The sequence below is a fragment of the Giraffa tippelskirchi genome, chromosome 4 (genome assembly GCF_054371585.1).
Source record: "Giraffa tippelskirchi isolate mGirTip1 chromosome 4, T2T-mGirTip1v1.2.pri, whole genome shotgun sequence".
In the NCBI taxonomy this organism is placed as follows: domain Eukaryota; kingdom Metazoa; phylum Chordata; class Mammalia; order Artiodactyla; family Giraffidae; genus Giraffa; species Giraffa tippelskirchi.
Window position 1 is genome coordinate 89972383 of NC_137278.1, and position 23872 is coordinate 89996254.

Here is a 23872-nt window from a genome sequence, read left to right on the forward strand (position 1 = left end):
TTGGCCTGGACTCAGCCTCCCCGAGTCCTGCACCCCTGGGGCAGGGAGGCCTTCCTGCCAGCCTCAGGGGCAGCCATGTGTGTTCTCAGAGTGCACAGCCTGTCCTTGGCTACCACACACATGAGCGCACTTGAACACACACACAATACATGCCTGCACGTGCCCAGAGCTCAGCTGCTGGCCATGCGGGCCTCAGATTAGCCTAAAGACAAACAAGATTTCTTTGTCTGTGGCGTGAATCAGGGGGTAGTTTTTCGGTTTTGTGTTTAATACCCCTGAGCTGGAGGCCAGCAGCTGGCCTGTGGGAGCGGGGGAGGGGAATAGTCCAGGCGCATCCCAGGGAGCCCCAGCACCCACCTCTGTCCGTGAGCATGACCAGCATGACCAGCGGGGACTGGGTTGGTCAGAAGCGCCCTCCCCACCCCCAATTCCTCTCCTTCATCGCCTGGATAAAATACAGGCTGGTGCCTGAGTCCACTGGGCAAGGCTGGATGTGAGCAGCTGTTCCTACCTGGCCTCTCAGGACCACTCCTGGGGAAAGGTGCCACCAGCTTTCCTCCAGGGTCTCACCTCAGAGCTGGGCTCGGGGTTGCTGCCTTCCAGCCTCCTCCCACCCAGCCTCTCCCCACAGAACACGGCCTCCTGTGCAGACGTGTGTGCAGTAATTCCCACTCCCAGTGCCCAGCCTTGCGCCCTCACCACAGGACCTCACCGGGGTCCTGTGCGGGGACAGGGATGTGGGTGAAAGCACTGCCAGTCACCGGGGTGGGCCCCCACAGCATCACACAGTGATGGGGTAACAGGGAGGGGAGTGGGCCTGAAGACACCAGGCAGCTTGTGGGGAGGTTAGCTGAGGAGTCACTGTGAGCCTTTGGGGCACTGAAGGGAGGATTAAAGTGTAGCTGGACAGAGGAGAGAGTGAGTTGTCGTTGCTTCTCTGCCCCAGCCCCAAGTTCTTCTGCCTGCAGTGCTGGGAGGCAGGGCTAAATGCTGGACATTTCCTCAGACTTGAAGTAAAGCCCACCTCCCCACTCCCACCCCAACTATCCCACTCCAGCAAGACACCGCTACCATCCCCTCTGTCTCCCATTTCACCCAACCCCACAGCTCTAACTGCCCTTAGTGTGAGCTGAGAGGGTCCTGACCTTTGACGTTCAGGAAGCGGTTGGGAAAAGGAAGGAAGGGAAAAGGAAGTCTCCTTTTTCCTTTGAGGGATGCACCTCTCAGGCCTACCCCCAGCTGACTCCAGGGGCTCAGACGATTCCTCAGCTGACCGACCTGCAAGCTGTCTAGTGGTCTCTTAGCCCACAGGTCCATGTCCCCCATCCCCAACCCCAGGGCAAGGGAAGAGAGGGGCCTAGGTCCCACTTTCGAGACTTGGTGCCTCCTCTTGGGGCCGCGGGAATCAGTCTGGTCCATACTCTGGTTCAGGTCTTGGTCCAGCTGCTGCAGAGTCCTTTCCTGTCAGGTCCTGCCCTTCCAAGGCCCAGTTTGACCCCAGGGATCCAAGACTCAAGGGGCTGTGTGTATTCCACAGACCTTATGCAGACCTAATTCTTTGAGGCCTTGTTGAGTCTTTGATGATAAATGAGTGAATGGATAAGGGATAAGGGAGTGAATGGATGAATGAATGAGTGAGCAAGTGAATGCCATAGTGGCCCACTGCCAGGTGTATAATGAAGCATTTAAAAGGGCTTGGGTGTGATGACTGGTGCCTGGCAGACAAGCCTCCACCCACCCCAACTTTCCCTATGTGAGGATTAAACCCCACCCCCTTGGATTCCCCCTTGGGATCCCTAAAGGCAAGCCCTCATGTGTGTATTGTGGACATGGGTAGGACTGACCTGTGTCAGAATCACCAAGAAAGTTAAAAAAAAAATCACCCTTCCATTGTTCCTTCTTTACTACAGATTCCGATTCACTGGGTCCAAGTATGTCCCAACTTCAATGCTACAGTACTAAAAAATGAGCTGTGAAAATTAATTAATTAATTTAAAAAGTGAGCTGTGAACCTTGTAAACTCAGGTGATACTGGCAGAGATCAAAGGAGCTAACCCCTCAAAGAAGGGGAAGTTCAAGAGACAGAGTCAGGCTTAAGAGTTGGGGTTAGCCTAGTCAGAATTAAGGATTAATATGCGGCCAAGGTCAGGGTCATTGTGAGTCCAGATTTGGGGTCAGCCCAGGGTAGGCTGAGCTTGTGCTGGGAGTTGGGAATAGCAAGAGGGAGATAGAACATTTGGGAAGCAAAGGAGGCCTGCACATACATGATGAGCAGCAGGCTGAGCTGGCTCAACAGGAGAAGAAGGCCAAGCCTGAAGACAGTGAGCAAGGCGAGGAGGCAGGCAGGGAGCTGCGCTCGGCCTTGTGACCACCCCAGCTTCCGCCACCCTGACCCCCAGGCAGGAGCCCTGGGCACAGGGCAGGGACAGCTGCCTTGTCCTCTGAGACAAAATGAGCTTTCTCGAAGAGTCCGTCCTCGAGGCCTGCTGGGTGTGACAGGAAAGGGATGGGCTAAGTGAGGGAGTCAAGGGGAAGCATGTCTTCTCTCTTCTCTGAAGCATCCAGGTCAAGACGACAAAAATCAGACGGCAAGGGTGAATGGCTGAGACGGCATGAACAGGATAGAAGAGGAAGATAGAGAAACACAGGGAGGAAAACAGAGAAAGATTTGCAACATAGTGAGACAGATTTAGATGGAAAGAGAGAGTAAGAGAAACCACACACACACACTCTCTCTCTCTCTTTCCCTCACACGCACTCACACACTCACACACACCCGGGCCTGCGCTCATGCAGCCGCCCTGAGCCTCGCTGGAAATAATCCCACTCTGACGTGGGGCCTCAGCTGCACAGGCGGCACCGAGCTGTTACCTTGCACATCTGTCAGCTCCAAATGTAGAAGCTGTCGTAGGGTTGTGTGTGTGAGTGTGAGAGTGTGTGCATGTGTGCGCCTATTCCTCCCAGAGAATGCTGAGGCCTTCAGCCTGGCAGAGGGAGATCCCCGAGGACCCGGAGGCTCTCCAGGAAGTCCACACCCAGGGAAGCAGGCCCACTCCCTCCGGGCCTGCACAGGGAGAGGCCTAGTACCAGACTGGGCTTCTCTAGCCTGGTTTGGCCTCTTAGAGCCATGCAGCCCCGGGCAGTTGGAGCCGGTGGGTGTCCTCACTTGTCGGTAGGGAGGGAGGGTGGCCAAACCCCCTGGATCCCACAGGGGTGGTAGTGAGTGTTGGCCTCCTGTGTGTCTGTCATTCCTGGACCTCAAGGGTTCTTCACAGCCTTTTACTAGAGCCAGGATCCCTTCGGTGGCTGACTCCTGACCTCCGGGGACGCACCCAGTTTGCAGCTCCCTCTGGGAGTGCCAAAGCTGTGGCCTTCCTCTAGCTGTCTCTTCTCCCAGCTGGATTCCCAACTGGGCCTAGGGATGTGCTGAGACACTGACTCTGGGCCATAGAGGTCTGAGAATCTCAGATCCTGAGCAGGGAGTGTGGGCATAAAGCCCAGGGTGCTTACCTTTTTCTGGTGAGGAGCAGGGGAGGCTGGCTCCCTTCTCTTCACTTAGCCTTTCCAGGTTCTTACCCCTGGCCCCCTGTGTCAGGAAGTTCTTTTCCGTGTGTTTGCACTCCTCTTGCTTTCATCTACACTTATCATAAAGGGATTTTACAGTCATGAGGAAGAGTCCTCTGAATCTGTTCAGAAAGGAGGGCAGCCTTCTCAGTTTAAGTGAATAGGAGCCCTGGTGGAAGGCACCCCGCCCCAGGTCAGAGCTCTTCCCACAGTGCCAGGCCTAGTGGTGGAAGCCTCCCCACACCCACGTAACTGATCCCATCAAGATAGGGAGAGTCCAGAGACCCTGCCACCCATCCCACTCACCAGCAGCCTCACCTCCGCCCTGCCTCCTCAAAGCCAGTCCTGACTCCCAAGTTATCTCTCCCTCTTTCCCAAGATCCACCATCCTTTCTGCCCGAAGGTTGGATGGGACATTCTAGGCAGGTTGCAGGTGCCTACATTGCTCAAAGCAGTGAAAGAGGACATGAGGCCTAAGCGCTTGCATCTGTGGCTCCAGCCCTGTGTTCCCAAGGAGGTGAGTGGTAATCATTCAGGGTGTGTTCTTTCCTGGGGCCGGAGTCTCTGTATGCACATATGTGGATACATATGAATCGTACATAGGCCTGCCCTGGCCCCCAGCCAAGTATGTATGGGTCACTGTTTGCCACCTTAGTATTAATATTTGGCTCTGCTTATGCATGAAAAATGTTAGCCACTCAATCATGTCCGATTCTTTGTGACCCCATGAACTATAGCCCGCCAGGCTCCTGTGTCCATGGGATTCTCCAAGCAAGAAAACTGGAGTGGGTATCCATTCCCTTCTCCAGGGGATCTTCCCAACCCAGGGATTGAACCTGGGTCTCCTTCATTTGCAGACAGATTCTTTACCATCTAAGTCACCATAGTATACCTGTGTATAAAACTTTTGATGTGAAACTTGCCACGTAACAGTATATGCATGCAAATGTGGGCCTGGGTATCTACCTGTGCATATCTCGAAGACAATTGTGTGAATTTGAGTGTAGATATAAACTACTGTGAGTGCACACCCCCATTCATATCTGCATAACAGTTGGTTTGTATGTTAAAGCATATATGCGTAGAAGAGTGTGCAGACATGATCACATGTGATTGTGTGTCACCACATGTCCCTGGGTTGCTCTCAGGTTATAACTGAATGTGCATGTGTATACTGTGACAAGCCTGAACCTGTGCAAAGTTGTGAAGATATTTAACCAGCCAGCATATGTGGGAGTGTGTGTGTGTGTGTGTGTGTGTGTGTGTGTGTGTGATTTTGACACTGTGCAAGAGTACTTGGAAAAAGGGGTGTGTTCAGGCCTGTGGCTGAGGAACAACAATTGTGTGTCGACAAATTCCAGCCACCCCTTAAACCATGTCCAGTGAGAAGGAAATGTGTAAATGTGTTTGTTAAATACAAAACAGAAAGCCACGAAACGCCAGGCCCTGCAGTGGTAAGAATAAATCAAGTAAGTTTCTCTCTCCCTCTCCCTCTCTCCAGCGTCTCAGCCCCTCTCTGGCGTTGTTCCCTCACACCTAAGCCCAATGGTGTTTTGCAGTCTTTCAGCTGTTACCTCAGTCCCTCCTCGCCTCATTCCCGATTCACTCCGTTGCTATAGGTATGTTTGAAACCCCAGCGTGGTAGATTTTAATTAGTCTTCCTACAGATGGCCAATTAACATTCATTACTTTTGCCTTGAGCGATTAATTATGAGTTTGGATAGAAAAGGAGAGAAGAGGAGAGGAAGATGGGCAGGTGAATGAAAGAAGAAAGAGATGGGGGTTTGATTGGGAGTTTGGAATTTTTACACAGAGCGGGCTGGTGGGGGAGAGGGTGGGAAAGAGCCATTTGAATCCCCTCACTCCCAGCGGCCTCCCTCTGCCCACAGCTGCTCTGGGGCCCTAATCGGCTTGGCTGGCCCAGCCCTCCAGGGAAATAGCACTCACACCCTCCTTTGGGCATCCTTAAGCCTTTGGTGTTCCCTGACCCCAGCTTCTTTCATTAATACCGGCCCTCTTGTTTTTCGTGCCGGAGCTGGGTGGGAACTGTGTCAGGAATCATCCAAAATGCAGCAGATAACCCAGAGATGAAACCCTGCTGGCATTCACTCATTCTTCGAAAGGTAGCAGCTCATTGTACAGATGAGGAAACTGAGGCTCAGACAGGAAATGACTTCTCCAGCTCATGCATCTCTGGGGAGAAAGTCCAGCTCCCCTTGCGCTGCCACCGGGGTGTTTGTAAAGACTTTGTGCAGTGTTTAACCTTACAGTCTGTAACAAACTCATCTGCCATCAGACAGAAGTGTTTTTCAGGGTTTCAAACATAACTCATATCCTCCAGTGTGTGCTCATGTGGCTTCCCAGCTCATTAAAAGGCTCCCTGGGTGATGTTGCCTATTTAGAAGCTGCAGCTATGTCCCTAATTCTAAATTCATTCCAGGAATGGAGGATAGATCCTAAATGTAAACGGTGGCCTTTTGGGTAGGAGGATCACAGATGATTTTTGTTTTCTTTGTTACAATCACTTGTATTTTTTACTTTCTCCAGCACTTTCTCCTGTATAAAGTATATTAAGTATGACTATATTTTACTTAAAATTTCTTCAAAGTATATTTGTAAAAAGAAACAGGAGTCCATATTTGTTTATGATGTTTTTTTAAAGACCATAAATATGTACAACAAAAATTGAACACTGCCTATCATTCAGCTTGCTTATCATCTGCCCTGATTCATGTTGCAGTCTGTCTTCTCCTTAGACCATGTCTCAGTGTCCTCCTCTATCTGCCAGCTTGAGTTGCAAAGAATACTCATCTACTAGTGTCATGAGGACTAAATAAAATAACACATGGTAAGTCTTAGTGCCTTGTATCTAGAAAGAGCTCAACAAGTATTAGTTGTAATCAATAACACCAAGATTTTTACAATAATGATATCTGAGTGGTGTAACTTTGAAGAATTTTTATGTAGCTCTTTTTGCTTTATAGTGTACTGAAAAATTTTCCGTCTTGAAAATTCCTTTCCTTGGCAATTAGAAGAAAATTGAATAAGAGAGAGAATAAACTGAGAAATAAAAAGAAGGAAGGAGGGATGGAAAAATGTGCACTGTTCAAACCAAATGTAGCTCTTCTGATTTTTTTTATCAAATGTCTACTGCTTTGCTCATGCTACAGTGAGTGCAGTTGTGGGGCCCACACCATGGAAGTCTCACTCACACGGGGCCAAACACTCTTACCTCCAGGAGACTCCCTGCTGCTCCTCTCATGGTGGTTGAGTCTGCTTGATCCTTCACATCCCCAATGGCTTCCCCTGGCCAATCCCACTCCTTGCTTAAACTTGACCTAAGGGCCTGTTTTGTCAGGTCTCCTTTATTCTGGGGTTGTGTGGCTCACACAGTATAGAATATGGCTGTTTGGACCAAAGATTCCTCAGATTAGGGTTTGAGTGGAACAAGAAATGGTTGGCATCTCTGATATTGTGCTTTTGCCATCTTGCTCCTAAAACCTCCTGCCACCCACTCAACACCAATCACACTGTACCATCAGTGCCTGGCTGCTTGTTCTGTCTCACCCAAAATGCTACCAGGTAAGCTCCATGGCAGGGCAACCATGCTTCGTTTTGCTCACTGCTTTGTCCTCAGCACCAAGTGCAATGCTTGGCACATAGTAGGTGATCAGGAAATATCTGTTGAATATTGGGAAAGCACATAACCACACCATTCTATGCATTTACAAAGGTTTTATAGATAGGCAAATTTGAACAGGTTACAAAATCACTTGTGAGCTTCAAACTTCTCTGGAAGAGAACTGTCAGATCCAGAGGAGTTAGATTTAGAGTAGTTGAGGAGGCTTCCTGGAGGAAGAGCAAATTGCCCTGAAGGCAGTAAGATGGGGATTCCACTGCAGCAAGAGACAGCTTGGCTTAGCATGTCCTGGCCTTTCTCGTGGTTCATGTCTAAGCAATCAGAAATTCCACCCATCACAGTGACAGCACTGAGAACATCAGACTAGTCAAGGCCTGGAACCACCTCTCAGACTACAGGGAAAGGGAGCTGCAAGGTTGAGGCCTGAGCGGCAGGGGGCAGCAGGGTGGGAAGGGCAGTGTAGACTCAGCGGTAACCCAGGGGACAAAGTCTGTGATCCCTTGAGAAAGAGAGGGGTCTCCAGGAGAGCTGCCAGCTTACTAAGCTTACTAAGAATCGTGGGCTCGCCACACCGTTAAAGGGTGGTTGGCTGCCTGGGGGAGACACAGGAGTGTCTTGGCAGTGGGTGGAGGTGAGAAGCATCCTGGACCTTTGTGGAGGCAGAATGAAAGAGAACAGCTGAAACTACAGGCTTCCTGGACACAGGAGGAGGAGGACCAGAAACTCAGGCATGGATGAGCGAGAAAAGACTTCTTGTGGCTCTCCTTTCTCATTGGGGGATGGGTCATGGAATGAGGCAAAAGAGGGGGTGAGGAGGGCCTAAATGCCTGATATGGGAATCAAGGGCAGTGGCTGTCTTGTTCTTTTCTTGCTATGGCCCCCGGGAGTCCTGGGTTCATGCCACAAGCCTTTCCTGAGTTAACAAATGCGAGTGTGAATGGAGGCCTGAAGCCTCCAAAGGTGGGGAAGGCTGTCTGGGAGAAGCGAGGTTAGAAGAGGCCTTGAAGCTTGAGCAGGGCTGGCTCTGATGGGAGGTGGATGGCACAGCAGTGAGGGGTATGGTGTGTGAGGACATGGACCCCAGCCAGCTGGGTGACCCGAGGCCTGTCAGGAGTGGATGAGGCCAGATGGCAGGAGTCTTTGAAACACTGGGACCAAGGCACTGGGCTCTCCTGGGGATGCTCTCCTAGGGATGACTGTCTACACTAACAGGCCCCTGTTCTCAGCCCCTGGCTTCTGAGACTTCTCAAGGCTGTCTCACGGTTTTCTTCAGGCCTCTCCCCACCAATACTTCAGTCGCCTTCCAGGAGATCCAGTAAGAGGCCAAGAGTCCTCTCCTGCAGTATCTACCATGCTCATCACATCCGTCACCCAGCAGATATTCCCTAACTGTCCTCTGATCCTAATTAATCCATTTATCAGGAAGTCTGGCAAACATTACTGTAGGAGGATGGGAGACAACATAAGGACTGCTCTCAAAGACTAGGGGAGATAGACAGAGGTGGAGAGCACTTCCATGCTACAGGCTGTGCTCCTGACCTTCAGTAGAGCAGGCTTTTGGCCTGAAGCCGGGATGGACTTTCTGCCTGGGCTGGGGTTCCCTGGGCTCACTCGGAGGCCCAGCCCTCAGGGCCTCCACCATCCCCACCTCCCTGGTTTGCAGTGCTCTCTGCCCCTCTGCCAACTACCTGGTGTCATTTCACTGTAAGTCACTTAACTCAAATGCCTGAGAGAGAATCTCACTGTTTGAGCCCAGCCCGAAATCAAGCTGACTGGCAAGCTTATGGTTCCCATCTCAGTCCAATCAGCTGTGGCCAGGAGGAGGGCCCTGTGGTTCACCCAGGACAATTGGAGTGTGTGGAGGTCTGGGCATGGCAGGGAGGAACACTGAAAATTCTAGTACATGTTTCACTTCATTTAATATACTGTTCCACAAGGTAGTGTTTCTGAAATTTCTTTCACTTTATTAACCAGCTATAACTGGTTTTTGAAAATACAAGTTTAGCAACATGACTACTATTTATTCAAAATAAAGGTTTATTATACCTTTTTTATGTAGTAGGGGAAATGTTTTATCTGAATTAACATGAAAACTTTTTTTTCTTAAAACAATTTTTTCCCACTTTGAAATCGTTAGGGATTACTTTTTGGCATAATTTCTCTATTCTGTCTCAAATGATTTTAAAATAGTTATCACTTCTTTCAGATGATAAACCATAAAATTTTGCTTTTAACTTTGATGGCAAAGAGAAAAATGTCTATAGCTTCCTTGGAAGCTCTTTAGGAGAAAAAAAAAAAAGCCTGCAATGCTTATCCTTTTGTTTAAAATTTGTTAAAATTTGTAAACAAAGGTGAATTCAAATTTGGAAACCAGAGTCCACCTCACCGCACCAACCACCTGTGCATTTCAAGAATAACTTGATAGAACTTCCCATGTTTGAATAATCTGCAAAAGTTCCTTAGATACAACCAATAATCCAAGATGTTTTCAACAACCTTGGAGCTTCCTGTATGTTATGCCTTCACTCCACTTACAAATGTTTTGAAAATTTGCCAGCTTTTCAGAGATGCATGAATAGTGTCATACAAAGAATTGACAGTACTGAGATCACTGTGGAGTTCTTTCATATCCCAACAAACCTCAACACCATTAAATCCCCAAGATGTGCATGACAATGTGTGTATAAAGCTCTTGGCTCATCCTCTGTAAACGTTGTAGCAACAACATTAAATCTTTCACTTGTGTCAGCAGCTCCCATGTAGATATAGCCATGCATTTTATTAAAATCAGCTTCCATAATAATTTCACATAAGAGCCTCCCCGTGAACTCATCCATAGCCATGGCACCCAGAAACATCTGCTTAATTAGGATGGTCTGGGACATTTTCTGCAAAAAACCTTGCACAGAGTTTAGTGTTATTACACCATCAGTTGTCTTTTTGTATCTCATGCATAATTTAAGGAAACAATTTCTATATTATATTATTAATAATTCTAAATACTTGCTATGTGCTGGACACAATTTTATGTGCTTTGCATTTATATACTCAAAGCAGGTTCTATGATATATTACCATTTCAAAAAAGGAAACTGTCACTGAAAGATTAAGCAACTTGCCTAAGTTTCATATTGTGTGAACAATTTGTAGAAACTAACTAAAAGTAGTTGCTATTTGTCTTTGATTTCCAATGCAAAATACTTCCTTTTGTTCACAAATTAGATTCCCTATCCCCTTGATAGACACAGTTTTCATTTTCAGCTGTAGATACAGTCTGCTTTCCTCAATAGGTTTCAGTTAATCAAATGATAGTTTACAAAAGACAATGTCACCAAAAAGTAGATGTTTTCTACAAAACTATACCAATATAACGGAGAAGGCAGTGGCACCCCACTCCAGTACTCTTGCCTGGAAAATCCCATGGACGGAGAAGCCTGGTAGGCTATAGTCCATGGGGTCACTAAGAGTTGGACACGACTGAGCAACTTCACTTTCACTTTTCCCTTTCATGCACTGGAGAAGGAAATGGCAACCCACTCCAGTATTCTTGCCTGGAGAATCCCAGGGATAGCAGAGCCTGATGGGCTGCCGTCTATGGGGTCACACAGAGTCGGACACGACTGAAGCGACTTAGCAGCAGCAGCAGCATACCAATATAAATGTATTTCATGTTGTTTCTGGTTGTCTGAAATTTCCAGTAATTTTTTTCAAGTACTTTCATTCATGAATTCTTGTTAGCAGAATAACAAAATACCCATCCCATAGAGTGGGTTAAAAAAACAGCATATCTTTTAGAGTGCTCTGTCTCATCCATCAATAATCTGAATATAAAGGTTTTAAAAGAATATTTTAATTCTCCTTGAAGTTTTTGTGCAATAGTTTGAAGGTAGTTTCAGATTGATAAGGCCTATTACTTTCTTTCATAAATTTCAAACCACATACAGAATCTTGGCTTGAAATGTGTTACTCTCTATACCAGTCTTCGCATCAACCCTGATTAACTCTTGATGGTGAAATATGTGATTATGCCTCACAATTCTATTTGGCATCGTAATTTGATGGTAAACTCTTAGAGATTTTTGTGAAAAATAGAAACTCAAACTTTTGTTTTGACATCATGTTTTAAGTTCCTGTGATTTAAGTATTTATTTAGCATTGCTCAGTGATTGTGATTGTGCTCCGTCTCCAAGAAGAGAATGCCAATGACAGATTCTCTAACACTTCCTGTTATGACACTTTCCATGTTTTCTCAGTTACTTTCTAACCAGATTAATGTCCCAAAGCAGGGCTCTTTCAGCCTAGTGGCAGTCTACTGTGTAGTATAGAAACCATGAATTTCAGATTTTTCCACTGGACTACAGTTTTTATTAAGATGTTTTATTGTTGTTTAACTATCTTTCATTCTAGATTTTTAAAATTCAATTTTTTCCTCTTTTACTAACGTGAAAATAATATCCTGTTTTTGTTCTTTTGGTCATTACCCTAGACATCTTATCAGGCACATGTAACTTCCAAAAATCTAAAGTTAATCACTATCTTTACTTTCCTTCAGAAAAATACTCCATTCAAATATGCTTTAATTCAGGTGTCTCTAGCCTCCAGAATTTAATGCCTTGATCTGAGGTGGTGTTGATGTAATTAAAATAGAAACAAAGTGCACAATAAATATAATGCACTTGAATCATCCCAAATCCCCCTACCCCGGTCCGTGGAAAAACTATCTTCCACGAACCAGTCTCTGGTGCCAAAAATGTTGGGGACTACTGCTTTAATTGGTCACCACTCCACCCCAACTAATGTGCTGTTGTTCAATATTTAGTGGTTTTTTGGTCCTACAAATTATACAAGAACATTGAGGTTTTATAATCAATATGTATACTTTAGATAGATGTGTTGCAAAGTTTTTACTTTGCCAGAAAGATATATTTTAGGATATACACATATTTCTTGCTATTGCCATCATTTGTTTACTTATTATTTATTTATGTATTCATTTTAAAATTATTTTTATCTTGGTGGAATACACATAACATAAAACTTACCATCTTAACCATTTTAAGTGTACAGTTCAGTGGTATTGTGTGTTCGTCACTGAGTCATGTCTAACTCTTTGCAACCCCAGAGACTGTAGCCCACCAGGCTTCTGTGCCATGGGATTCTCCAGGCAAGAATACTGGAATGGATTGCCATTCCCTTCTTCAGTGGTATTAAGTATATTCAAACTGTTGTTCAACCATCACTACCATCCATCTCCAAAATTCTTTCCATCTTGCAAAACTAAATCTCTCTACCCATTAAAAAATAACTCTTTATTCCCCCTTCTCCCCAGTCCCTGGCAATCACCATTCTATTTTCTGTCACTATCATTTTGACTGTTCCAAGTACCCCAAAAAAGTGGAATCATGCAATATTTAATTTTTGTGATTGATTTATTTCATTTAGCATAATGTCCTCAAAGTTCATTCATACCATAGCATATTGCAAAATTTCCTTCATTTTTGAGGCTGAATAATATTCCATTGTATATGTACTACCACGTTTTGCTTATTCATTCATCTGTTGATGGATATTTGAATTGCTTCTATATTTTAGATATTGTGAATAATGCTGCAATGAATATGGATGTACAAATATCTCTTCACAATTCTGCCTTCAATACTTTTGGGTATTATACCCATAAGTAGAATTTCTGGATCATACAGTACTACTATTTTTAAGATTTTGAGGAACTGTTACGTTTTCCACAATGGCTACCCCATTCTACATTCTTACCAACAGGCACAAGCCTTTCAATTTCTTCACATCTTTGCCATCTTGTTATTTTCTGTTTTATTGATAGTAGCCATCTTAGTGGGTATGAAGTACTGTCTCATTATAGTTTAGGTTTGCATTTCCCTAATGATTAGTGAAGTTCAGCATTTTTTCATGTGCTTCTTGGCCATCCATATATCTTCTTCTTTTTTTTTTTTTGGCAGTAAAAATAGTATTTTATTCCACCCCCTCCCACCCTGCCTCCCCCCACAACCCCCAGTACACTTTTCCCCTCTCGTTCCCACAGCAACGTTACAATCAGAAAAAAATAAGTTTCGGGGGGCAGGATTTGGGGGGGTACGGGTAAAAACAGTCAAATCACAATAGGAATTTTTCAAAATAGGTTATTCCACTTAGTCATCGTCTTCTCCCTCATCTTCAGGTTCTCGTTTTCGCTTCTGACCCCTTTCTTCTTCACCAAGCTCCTCTTCATCTTCCTCATCGTCTACTTCCGCGTCGTTATAGCCTTCCTCATCCTCCTCTTCCTCTCCACTCACGTCCTCCTCTTCCCCTTTCTCCTCCTCCTCCTCCTCCTCCTCGTCTTCCACTACCTGAGCATCTTCATTGTACTCTTCCTCGTCCTCGTCCTCTTCGTCGTCGTCCAGGCCCTCCACGTAGCCCTCGGCATCTGAGTCGGGGGCCTCCTTGTCGTCCCGGTCGCAGCCATCAAGATACGTGAGCTGCGGAAGGAGCTTGAACACGTTTTCTCAGTAGTCGTTCAGGTTGGTCACCTCACAATTGAAAAGGTCTAAGCTCTTGAGGTTTTCTAACTTTTTCAGTGGCTCTGTTGTGCTGAGGTCTTTAATTTTGTTGCCACTTAAATTTAGATGCGTGAGTTTCGGACACTTTTCTGCCAATACTTCCAGGCCCCCTGAGATTTTGTTATCACTTAGTTCAAGCTTCTTAGGTTTAACTTTGGTAAGTTTGCGGCTGAGGTGAGGCCGACGTTGATTGTACTCAAGAACTCCAGTTCTTCAAATTCATCTGTGAGGCCTTCGATTTTGCCTTCATTCGACCGCCAGTTGTCCAGGACGAGCTCTTTTACATCAGAGGGCGTCCTGTTCCGCAGCTCTAAATGAATCCATTTGTCCATGTCCATCTCTCGAGCTCTCTCTCTGCAGAGGCTCCCGCGCCGGCGGAATTCAATCAATAAACCCCGAACCCACGGCCCGCGCGTTTTAGGACTTTGAAGGCTCAACCAGCTCCGCTCGGTTCTCCATATATCTTCTTTAAAGAAATGTCTGTTCAAGTTTTTGCCCATTTTTGAATCAGTCAATATTTGTTATATTAACTTTACTCACCATTTATCTTTTCATCTCAGACTTTTCTTCTGCCTGAAATTTCTTCAGTGAGGATGGGTTGGTAGAAATTTTCATTTTTGATTTGCCCAAATACGTCTTTATTTCACTCTTATCTTGAAAAACAAAATATTTTGCTAGCAACACAATTCTGTACTGTACATTACTTTCTCTCAGTACTTTGAAGATACATTCCACTCTCTCCTGGTATCCACTGTTGAGAGTCGCTTGTCAGTCCTATCGTCATTGCTTTGTAATAATCTGTCCTTTTTCTCTGGCTGCTTTTAACACCTCTTTTCCTTATGTGTCCTGCAATTACACTGTCTATGTCTGGATTCCTTTTATTTATCTTGTAGAAGTTTGGTGGACTTCCCTAATCCAAGGATTGCTGTCATTCATCGATTTTGGAAAATTCTTAGCCATTAGCTCTTCAAATGACGCCTCTGGCCTATGATCTCTATTCTCTACTTTTAGAATCTTGATTAGATATAATCTTTCGTGGACAACCCTCCATATCCCTTAAACTCTCAAAAGTTGTTACATCTTTGCCTCTCTTTGTGCTGTATTTCTTCAATTCTTTAGATATTTCAGGTTATAATTTCTCTCTTGTGCTGTGTCTGCTCTACTAACTTTCTATAAATTGAGTTTCTAGTTTCAGTAATTTTACTTTATATTTCTCCCTGGTACTTTTCCAAATTGGCTAGTCCCTTTTGTTTATATGAGGTATACTTTACATAGTAAAATGCATAAATCATAAGTGTACTCATGATGAACTTTTATGTTTGTGTGTATCCATGTAAACAACACAAAGTTAAAATATAGAGCATTCCTAGGACCTCAGCATGTTCCACTCTTCCACTTTCCAGTCTACTGGAGAATTCCTCAGGGATAACCATTATTCTGACTTCTGTCAACCCAATAGTGCATCTGAGATCTATCCATGTTGTTGCCTGATCCATTGTTTTATTTTTACTGCACTTCATTGTATGAGTCTAATAATTTATCTATCTGTTCACCCTACTGTTGATGGGCATGTAGATTGTTTCCTGGTTTTGATGATTATGAATAAAGTTTTGTAGATATGTACTTGTTTCTCTTGGATATATACCCAGGAGTAGAATGGCTGAATGGGTATATTATAATTTTATTTAAAACAACCAAGGGAATTTCCTGGCAGTCCAGTGATTAGGACTCAGTGCTCTCACTGCCCGGGCCCAGGTTCAATCCCTGATCAGGGAACTAAGATCCTGCAAGCCACATGGCACGGCCAAAACAAAAACCAAACAAAACCCTGCCAAATAATTTCAGAAGTTGTACCATTTTCCACACCTATGTTAGGTATTTTTAGTTTCTTTTTAATACTCTCTTTTATTTTAAAAACATAATATACATAATTATTTTATATTATGTACCTGATAGTTCTAATATATGCTGCCTCTGCAGGTCTGATTCATAGTTATTAGTATCTGCTGGCTTTCATGGTAGTTTATTTTCCTGTGTATTTTGTGATTTTTGATTGTGAGTTTATCTTCCTTGGAACTTTGTCTGGGGAAGTTATTTAAAGTTTGGCTTTCAAACAGAAACAGACTCACAGACTTAGAGAACAAATTTATGATGGGGGGGCAGGGGGAGGGATAGAATAGGCCTTTGGGATTGACATGTACACACCGATATAGTTAAAACAGATAACCAACAAGGACTTACTGTATAGCACAGGAAACTGCTCAATACTCTGTAACAACCTAAATAGGAAAAAATTTTGAAAAAGAATGGATATATATATATATATAACCTAATCACTTTGCTGTACACCTGAAACTAACACAACACTGTTTATCAACTATACTCCAATATAAAGTAAAAAAATTTTTGTAAGTTTGGCTTTCAAGTGTATTCCACTAAAGAAGCTTGCTTGCTTCTTCCAGTGGATACTAAATTTCAGCTTGGAATCTTTTAGGCTTTCTAAAATTTCTGGCCCCTAATCCAAGTATAGCGGGGCTATGATTAGGAACTCTCAAGAAAACATGTTTTCTTTTTTCCCTTCCACACAGAGCCAAAGCTAAGCCAGATGCATATGTCCACTACCTCCTTTTGTGGCAGGTGAATTATTTTCTCATTCACTCAGCTAAGATGTCACCTTTCAAAGGTCTTTGATCTGACTTCCTGTCCCATTCTTTGTCCCCTGTCCTTCGAACTTGTGGCCCTTTAAAGCCCAAACTCTGGACCAGCAGTGAAGTAGGATTTGTTCCAACACAAACTCTAACTTGAGAATGTACTTCCTTGTCTCAATTCAAGTTTCTGTAATTTGTGGGCAATTATTTTTCTTTACTTTTGTGCCAACTCAGCAATCATTCAAAAAGATGTTTTTAAGACTGGCAAAAGACTGATAACTGAAGTTAAATGATAAACATGTGGAGATTCATCATATCATTCTCTCTACAAAGTATGTTTGAAATTTCACATGGTAAAAAGTCTTGATTTTTCAGAAAGAATTCCCCAAGGAAATTCACAGTGAGATATTTAGAGGTGAAATATCATGATGGTTGTAATCTACTCTAAAATACTCCAGAGAAAGAAGGATGAAGCAAAATGGAAAAATGTGAATGGCTGTAAAATCTAAGCAACAGGGAATATGCATAGGCATTGTACACTTTTGTCTACTTTGGGGTATGTTTGCAAGTTTTTAAAATAAAAAGTAAAAATATTCTTTCTGGACTGACATTCTGAGTGGGTATTCAGCAGAATCAATAACTTGGGGTGGGTTTTGGCACTTCTGCTCAAGACTACATTATCAATGGGAGGTGAAGGGCGTGGCCTCCCCTGCCCTTCAATTCCATAGAAGAAGTATTTGAATAAGAGCACATCTACACTCCTAAGAAAGAATTCTAATTTTCAGGGAGAGAGCAGCCTAGATTCATATGTTGAAAAGAAATATTCCCCTGAAGTAATAGTTATCTACAAAGATACCATCCTATTAGAGAGAAGATGTTTATATCGTTACACAGAACACCGAGTCGTGGGATCTCTAATTGCTCCATTTAAGAATTAAGTCTTTTGTTTGTCTTTGCAAAAGTGAGGCAGCCATTGAAGTGGTCTTCCCAGAAGAAAGAGATATTTGCTCCAAGTTCACACATTTTACAATATAGAGAGACACTGGAAAATTTAGTCCTCCCCACTCAAGACTTTAGGTAATTACAGGGCAGGGTTCAAGTTCATGATGGGCTTCCTTTCCCATCTGTTGGAGGCTCTGCAGAAGAAATCTCCCCAAATGAGGCATAGGTCCACTTCTCATCACAGACCTCACAGAGCATGGGATAATCTTTTCTTTATGTTCTATGGTGATGAAAAATTTTTTACACTGTCTCAGAACAAACATAACCTTAAATTATGTTTTTCAAATTGGTATATTCAGTCAACAATCTTGAACAAGCATCTATTATATGCCAGGCAATTATTCTCGGTATTGGGAATACACCAGTGAACAAAATAAATGACAGTTCTCATAAAGTTGGCATTCTATACAGTTGACTTCATGCACTTTTGACAATTTTCCTCCTCTCAGAAAAGGAACTGACATACGCTCTAGAGTAACATTTTTTGGGAGGAGAAATGTGTAGAGCATGCCACAGAGAGTAAGGGATCTCTGGATAAATGCCTTGGGTGGCAGGAGTATTGTGCAGCACAGTTTATCCCTAGGTGAGCAGAGGACATGATCTAGTAGGCGCTTGTTCATGAAGATCCTTGAATGCCCGGCTAAGGGCTTTGAACTCTATTGGAGACAGTGACACTAACAGTTGATGCTTACTGAGTTTGCAAAGCTATACATGAATCATTTCATAATTTTTTCAACATTTCTCCAGGTACTGTTATTACCTGCAGATTGTGGGTGAAAAAACTGAGTCACAGAGAGGTAAAGAAGCTGCCCTGGGTCCCACAGTGGTGTGAAAACATCTTACCGAGATAGAGTTGTGTTGTAGAAATCTGGCAGCCACATATAATATGAATCATAGAGAGGAGAGAACACAAATTATTACTGCAGGGGGATCACTGGGGACAGGTAACAAGGAGGAAGTACGCCAGTGGCAGAGGGCATGGAAAGAAAGGAAGGGATGCAAAGCCTGGCTGTGCAGGGTGCTGGCCAAGAGGAAGACATCATAGATGCTTCCTAGCTGCTAGGTGTCTTGGAGAAAGATGGGGCCGTTTCAGAGGAAGCTGAGCCAGGGAGGGGCACATATTTGGTGGGCAAGATGTTGAGCTCAGTTTGAGGGTATTGTGAGTGTCTCAGGAGCCTGTGGGAAGGCATCTCACAAATATCTGAAAAATTAATGACTTAATCTGGGGAAAAATAAAGAGCTGGTATTACAAACCCATAGAAGGGTCTGTATTAGTTATTGGTTGAAGCTGTAGGAGTAAATAATGGTATACAGATGGATAGATCAGAAGGTTGGAATAGACAGGGAAGTCTCAAGGACACACACAGTTAGGAAAAGAAAGGGAAGTCCATGAAGGAGCTATTCCCAGAGGCTGCAGATCTAGGCAATTATTTGTTAGAAAAATGAAGGAAAGAGAATTTCCAAAAGAATGGAAGTTGAAGGTAATCAAATGCTGAAGAACCCACTGACAATTATAACTAGAAAGACTTGGGTTTGGAAATAAGGAGTCCTGATTAGCATTTCAGAAGATGAAGAAAAACCCTTAAACTCTCTCATGGGAGAATAAATGGGTACAACATTTCTAGGGCCAAATTAGCAACGTGGCTCAAAAGAATCAAAATACTGCATATCTGGAAATTAATGTACAATGGGCATAGCACAGCACGTGGCACTTCATATAGAACTTATTAAATGATAGCAAATTTATTTTATTTATTCTGTCCATTTTCTTCCCCCAAACCATCAAGATACATCTGGAAATTACACTTCCAGAATGTATAGAAAAGTAATACCCATGTACATGTATTGATAGTAAGACTGGCTCAAAATTTTGTTTAAATTAGTGAAACTTTGTAAACAGCATAAATGTCCCACAATAGAGAATATTTAATGGATACAAAGATGCTTGTGATGGTTATAAAAGTGTATACAGTATGATATCCCCCTTTTGAAAGGAGACACATAGAGACAGAAAGAACTGAAAGGATATACTGCAACAATTCCATAACCCTGTTTCTGCATGGGAGGGCTTGACAATTATAAGACCTCTGTTTTCCCTTCCCCCAAACCCATTTACTCTTTTTCTCTTTTTTGGATTACTTGTATTTTCTACAGCAATTCTGTCCAATAGAAATGTGAGATACATAAGTACTTTAAAATGTTCTAGTAGCTACATTTAAAAAGTAAAAAGAAATTGATAAAAATAATATATTTTATTTAACCCCCAAATATCCCAAATATTATTATTGTAACATGTAATCAACATGAAAATATTAATATAGTTTACATTTTTAATGCTAAGCCTTCCAAATCTAGTGTGTATTTTATATTTACAGAATATCTCAATTCAAGCCATCCACATTTCAAGCACCCAACAGCCACATGGTTTCCATATTGGAAAACACAGCTCTGTAATATAATTGCTAACATTTATCAAGTGCTTAATACATGTACTGCTTCAAGCCCATTGGGTGGGGATTATAACTAATTCAATCTGACAATAACATGATGAGGTTGTTGTGCTTATTATTGTCTCTGTAAGCACACATTACTGTTGTAATAGCACCGTGATAAAAATTTTGGAGCTTTTTACAAGGCTTATTCCTAATATGATGGGGATGGAAGCCAGGTTGTAAAGGCTTGCCGAGTCAAGAAGGAAATGAGGGCGCTAGAGAGGGACAAAAAGTTATTTAAGACTTAGCTGGTGGTGAAGAGGAAAGTTAACAGGGTGAGGGAAACATGAGGGCAGGGAGACCTGAAGATGAAGTAGGCTGAAGAGGAACGAGGAAGATAGAAGATCAAAGGGAGATGACTGGGGATGTTTTGGACCAATGTCTCCACAATGTCTCCACAGACAACTCCACTCTCCAGGGGAATGCTATGACTGAGTGGTGAGAGGTGGGTGGGGAGGATAGGGGATGGTTCTGGGAGAAGCTAAACTGAGTTAGGAAGAATGAAATCAGCCAGCAAAGAAGCAAAAAGGGAGAAGATATAGATTTGAGAAGTACTTAACCTCAAGACCAGGTGACTGGTAGGATAAGGAGGATGGGAAAGGATGAGGATTTGAGGATGATTCCCAGGTTTCCTGCATAGGCAAAGGCAGATAGCGTAACATTCACTGAGTGCCTCTCTGGAGTCAGACGTTGGTCCTGGACATCACAAACTTATCTCATTTAATCCTCACAGAGGTCCCACTAAAGTCTTGGCATTTCACAGATGTGCAAGCTGAGGCAAGATTGTTGGCCCCAGAGCTCACCATTAGTAAATGAATGAGTCAGGACTTGAGCCAATTTATTCCAGAGATGAAGAGGGGAGAAAAGTTGATGTGGGGCTAGAACTAGGACAGATGGTTCAGGTCTTATCCTCTGAGTAAGCAATCAAGCTCCTCTGAATAAAGCGAAGTGCTGGGTTTGGGGAGATGAGAACCCAGGGAAGGCGCTGGGCTTCAGGCTGGGGTAGAGTGAAAGGCAAGCAGCCTGCAGATACGTGGGACTATAAGGTGCTCCAGCATCAGGGAGGCATGATCAACCTGGGGGCTCCTGCAGAACTCAACAGGCTGAAGGGGAGGACGGGGAAGTGGAGGGGAAGGGCTGGGGAGCATAGGTGGGGGAGGGGCCGCAGGTTAGGGTTAAGGTGGACTGCTGTCCACTGGTGAGGAGAGGAAGCCTGCATATGATCAGCTGTTTTGAGGAGAGGTCGCAATGGGAGACCTGTGGGAGCTTGGCAGGGACCAAGCAGGGAATCTGGCACAAGAAAAACTTGGGGCGTGGTGAGGGGCATTGATGCTGGATCCAGAACACAGTGGGAGACTTAGAGACCTCCTGAAGATAACAAATTCTTCTCTTAACCTACTGCAGGGGAGGCAACAAGGAGAAAAGCGGCCCTAAGAGCAACGGAAATAGAGGAAATCAGGTAAGAGATAAATATCTGCTGAGGGAGGGAAGGGAAGGAGGGAAATTAAGAAATTACAGGAAAGGAAAGTAAGAGAAAGGCACAATGGGAGAGGTTAAGGAGAGGGAAAATGAAGGTAGAACCCCCTTCACCCAAGGCACTGGGTAACCCATCACTGATCCTGTGAGAGTCCAGCTGCAGTGGCAGGGCGGTTGGGGTAGAATGGGGGCAGAACCTGAGCCAGGCCAGGCCCACTGAACTGTCCCAGCTCAACCCAGACCACGACCAGACTCCAGTCATTGGTCCCGTGCAGTCCGTTTCTTCATCTGTAAACAGGGTTAATGACAGACAACTGATGTCCACGTATTTGGAAAGCACAACAACAAGGAAAGGAGTTGTTACTATAAAGGTCTTTGGATTTACATAGGGAGATGTATACTCAGAGCCAGATGAGGAAAGTCCATGTGGCCAGTGTAGATATGTCCAGGCATGGCCCAACAGATTCAGGCTCCTCTACCTGCCCAATTTAGTGAGTTCAGGGGTCAATGTCCCACCTTGCGGTGAGGTAGGAGGTGGGGGCCTGCAGCTAGACAGGTGAGGTTCACCACCGGCTAGGGGAACAAAGCCCAGGGGCCGAGTTCAACCCTATCCGGCTCCAGTCTTCTCGGTCACAGGCCCAAGCACTTAGTCCCTCCTCGCCACAGAGAACAGGCCCGGGTTATGCTTATCCAACTAAACCTGCCTCCCTGCGGGGACCTTGCTCCAGCAAAATTCACGTTGTCTCCTTCCACATAGGACGAAAATCTCGGTTCCATGTCTTTGCCCAGCTTCGCACCCTCACCACCCAGCGATATGGCCTCGTTCTGTCCTTGTCCCCACTCAGGGGAGCTTCTCCTTATCCAGAACGGAGGATGAGGCAAAGGGAGAAGGGGAAGAAACCGAGGGAAAGTGGGGGCAGGGGGGAGGGGAGAAGGCGGTAAAGAGGCAGGAAAGGGAGAAAGAGACAGACGGCCTGAGACTGAAACGGAGAGACCAGCACAGTGAGCCAGAAAGAACCGGAGGGGCCAGCAAAAGAGACACAAGCCCTCGCCACGAATTCAGTAAGGATTCCTTCCTCAGGTGTTTCTGGGGCGCTTCCGAGGGGCTCCGCCCGGGTCTGTTCTGGACGCGACCAGGCTGCAGGGTGCGGCAGTCTCACCCCCACCCCCTCGCTGTCTCTTCCCCACCTCTCCCAAGGGGGCCGGAACGGCTTCGCCGCGCGGGGGCTTTTCGGACCAGTCGAGTGGAAAATAGACTTTAACCCGCTTTGTGGCAACAAGGGCGCCCGGAGCGCTCTCCCCGGCCGAGACTCCGGGCGCTCAGACAGGCCACTCCCAAGACCTGGCCTGGAGTCCTTGCAGAGCCTCGCGGCATGAGGACCTTCTGGCCTCTGGGCGCCGGGATTCACTGCCTGGATCCGCGCACCCGGACCGCGTCCAGGCAGCTCTGACTAAGCCGGGCGGCAGAGAGGAAGCCGATCGGCTTCTCGCAGTGACTGGCAAGGTGCAGGTCCCAGCCTCCCCATCACCGCCTAGTGTCCTCTTAGGCCTGGATGCTGTGTTTTCCTGTGGCCTGGAAGGCCCTGGTGGAAAAGTTTGCTGAGTATTTGTTCTCCTTCCCAACTGCCCTCTCAACCCCGACGAATTAGTGCACGAAATGGAAACTGGCTGGAGTACAGTAGTCTGCTGCTCGGCGTTCGCGAGTGGAAGATGAGGGTCGGAGGAGGCCAGGCGGCCGCTATGTTCCCGGGATGGTCTAGTTGTCTTCTTGGAGGGTCTTAGGTGTTGGCTGTGGACTGTTCGGCCACCTCCAACGTAAGACAGTGTCTTCAAGGCCCCGACCTCTCCTGGACCGCCTGCACCTGAGCTCCTCAATCAGAGAAGACGAGGAAAGCAGATGACCTTGCGATCTGGTCGCGACGCCCATGGCTGGGCCAAGGACCTGCTTCCAAGCCCGGAGAACTGCAGCTTGAGATGTCTGGGTGACCACTCAGCCAGCTCCTCTAGCGCTTTCCCTGACCTGGCCTCTTCTGGAAATAACTGCGCGTCCGCTTTCCGAAGCTGTCCCCCTTACCACCCAGAAAACGCGAAACCTCAGGAACGAGGCCGCGGCTTCAGACCGCGTCCCAGGAAACGAACGATGGAAGATCCCGAGGCTCCTAGCGGCCAGGGGAGCAATCTCAGGAGAATCTATTCGTTGGACCCCAAACACGCACATTGCACTGGAATTCAAGTTATCTGAGAACTGAAACGACATCCCGGGACGAACTGGAGAGGGTTCAACTGATTTACACACTGGGGAGTGGGGTTGGAGATTCTCCCAAGCCCCAGACCCCTCACACACCTCCTTCGGCTCCCGCGTGTGTGGAGACGCTTGCGGCTGCCTCCAGACACAGCTAAAGGGCAGAGATGAGAGAAGACGCGAGGGGAGGAGGAGGCCTAGCTCGCCCCGCACAAGCTCCAGTCCGGTTTTTGCCTC

General features: G+C 45.4%; 1 pseudogene; it reads right to left on the bottom strand.

The window, feature by feature from the left end:
• Positions 1–13300: 13300 nt before the first annotated feature.
• On the bottom strand, positions 13301–14113 carry LOC145503479 (acidic leucine-rich nuclear phosphoprotein 32 family member D-like; annotated as a pseudogene).
• Between the last annotated feature and the right edge of the window lie 9759 nt (positions 14114–23872).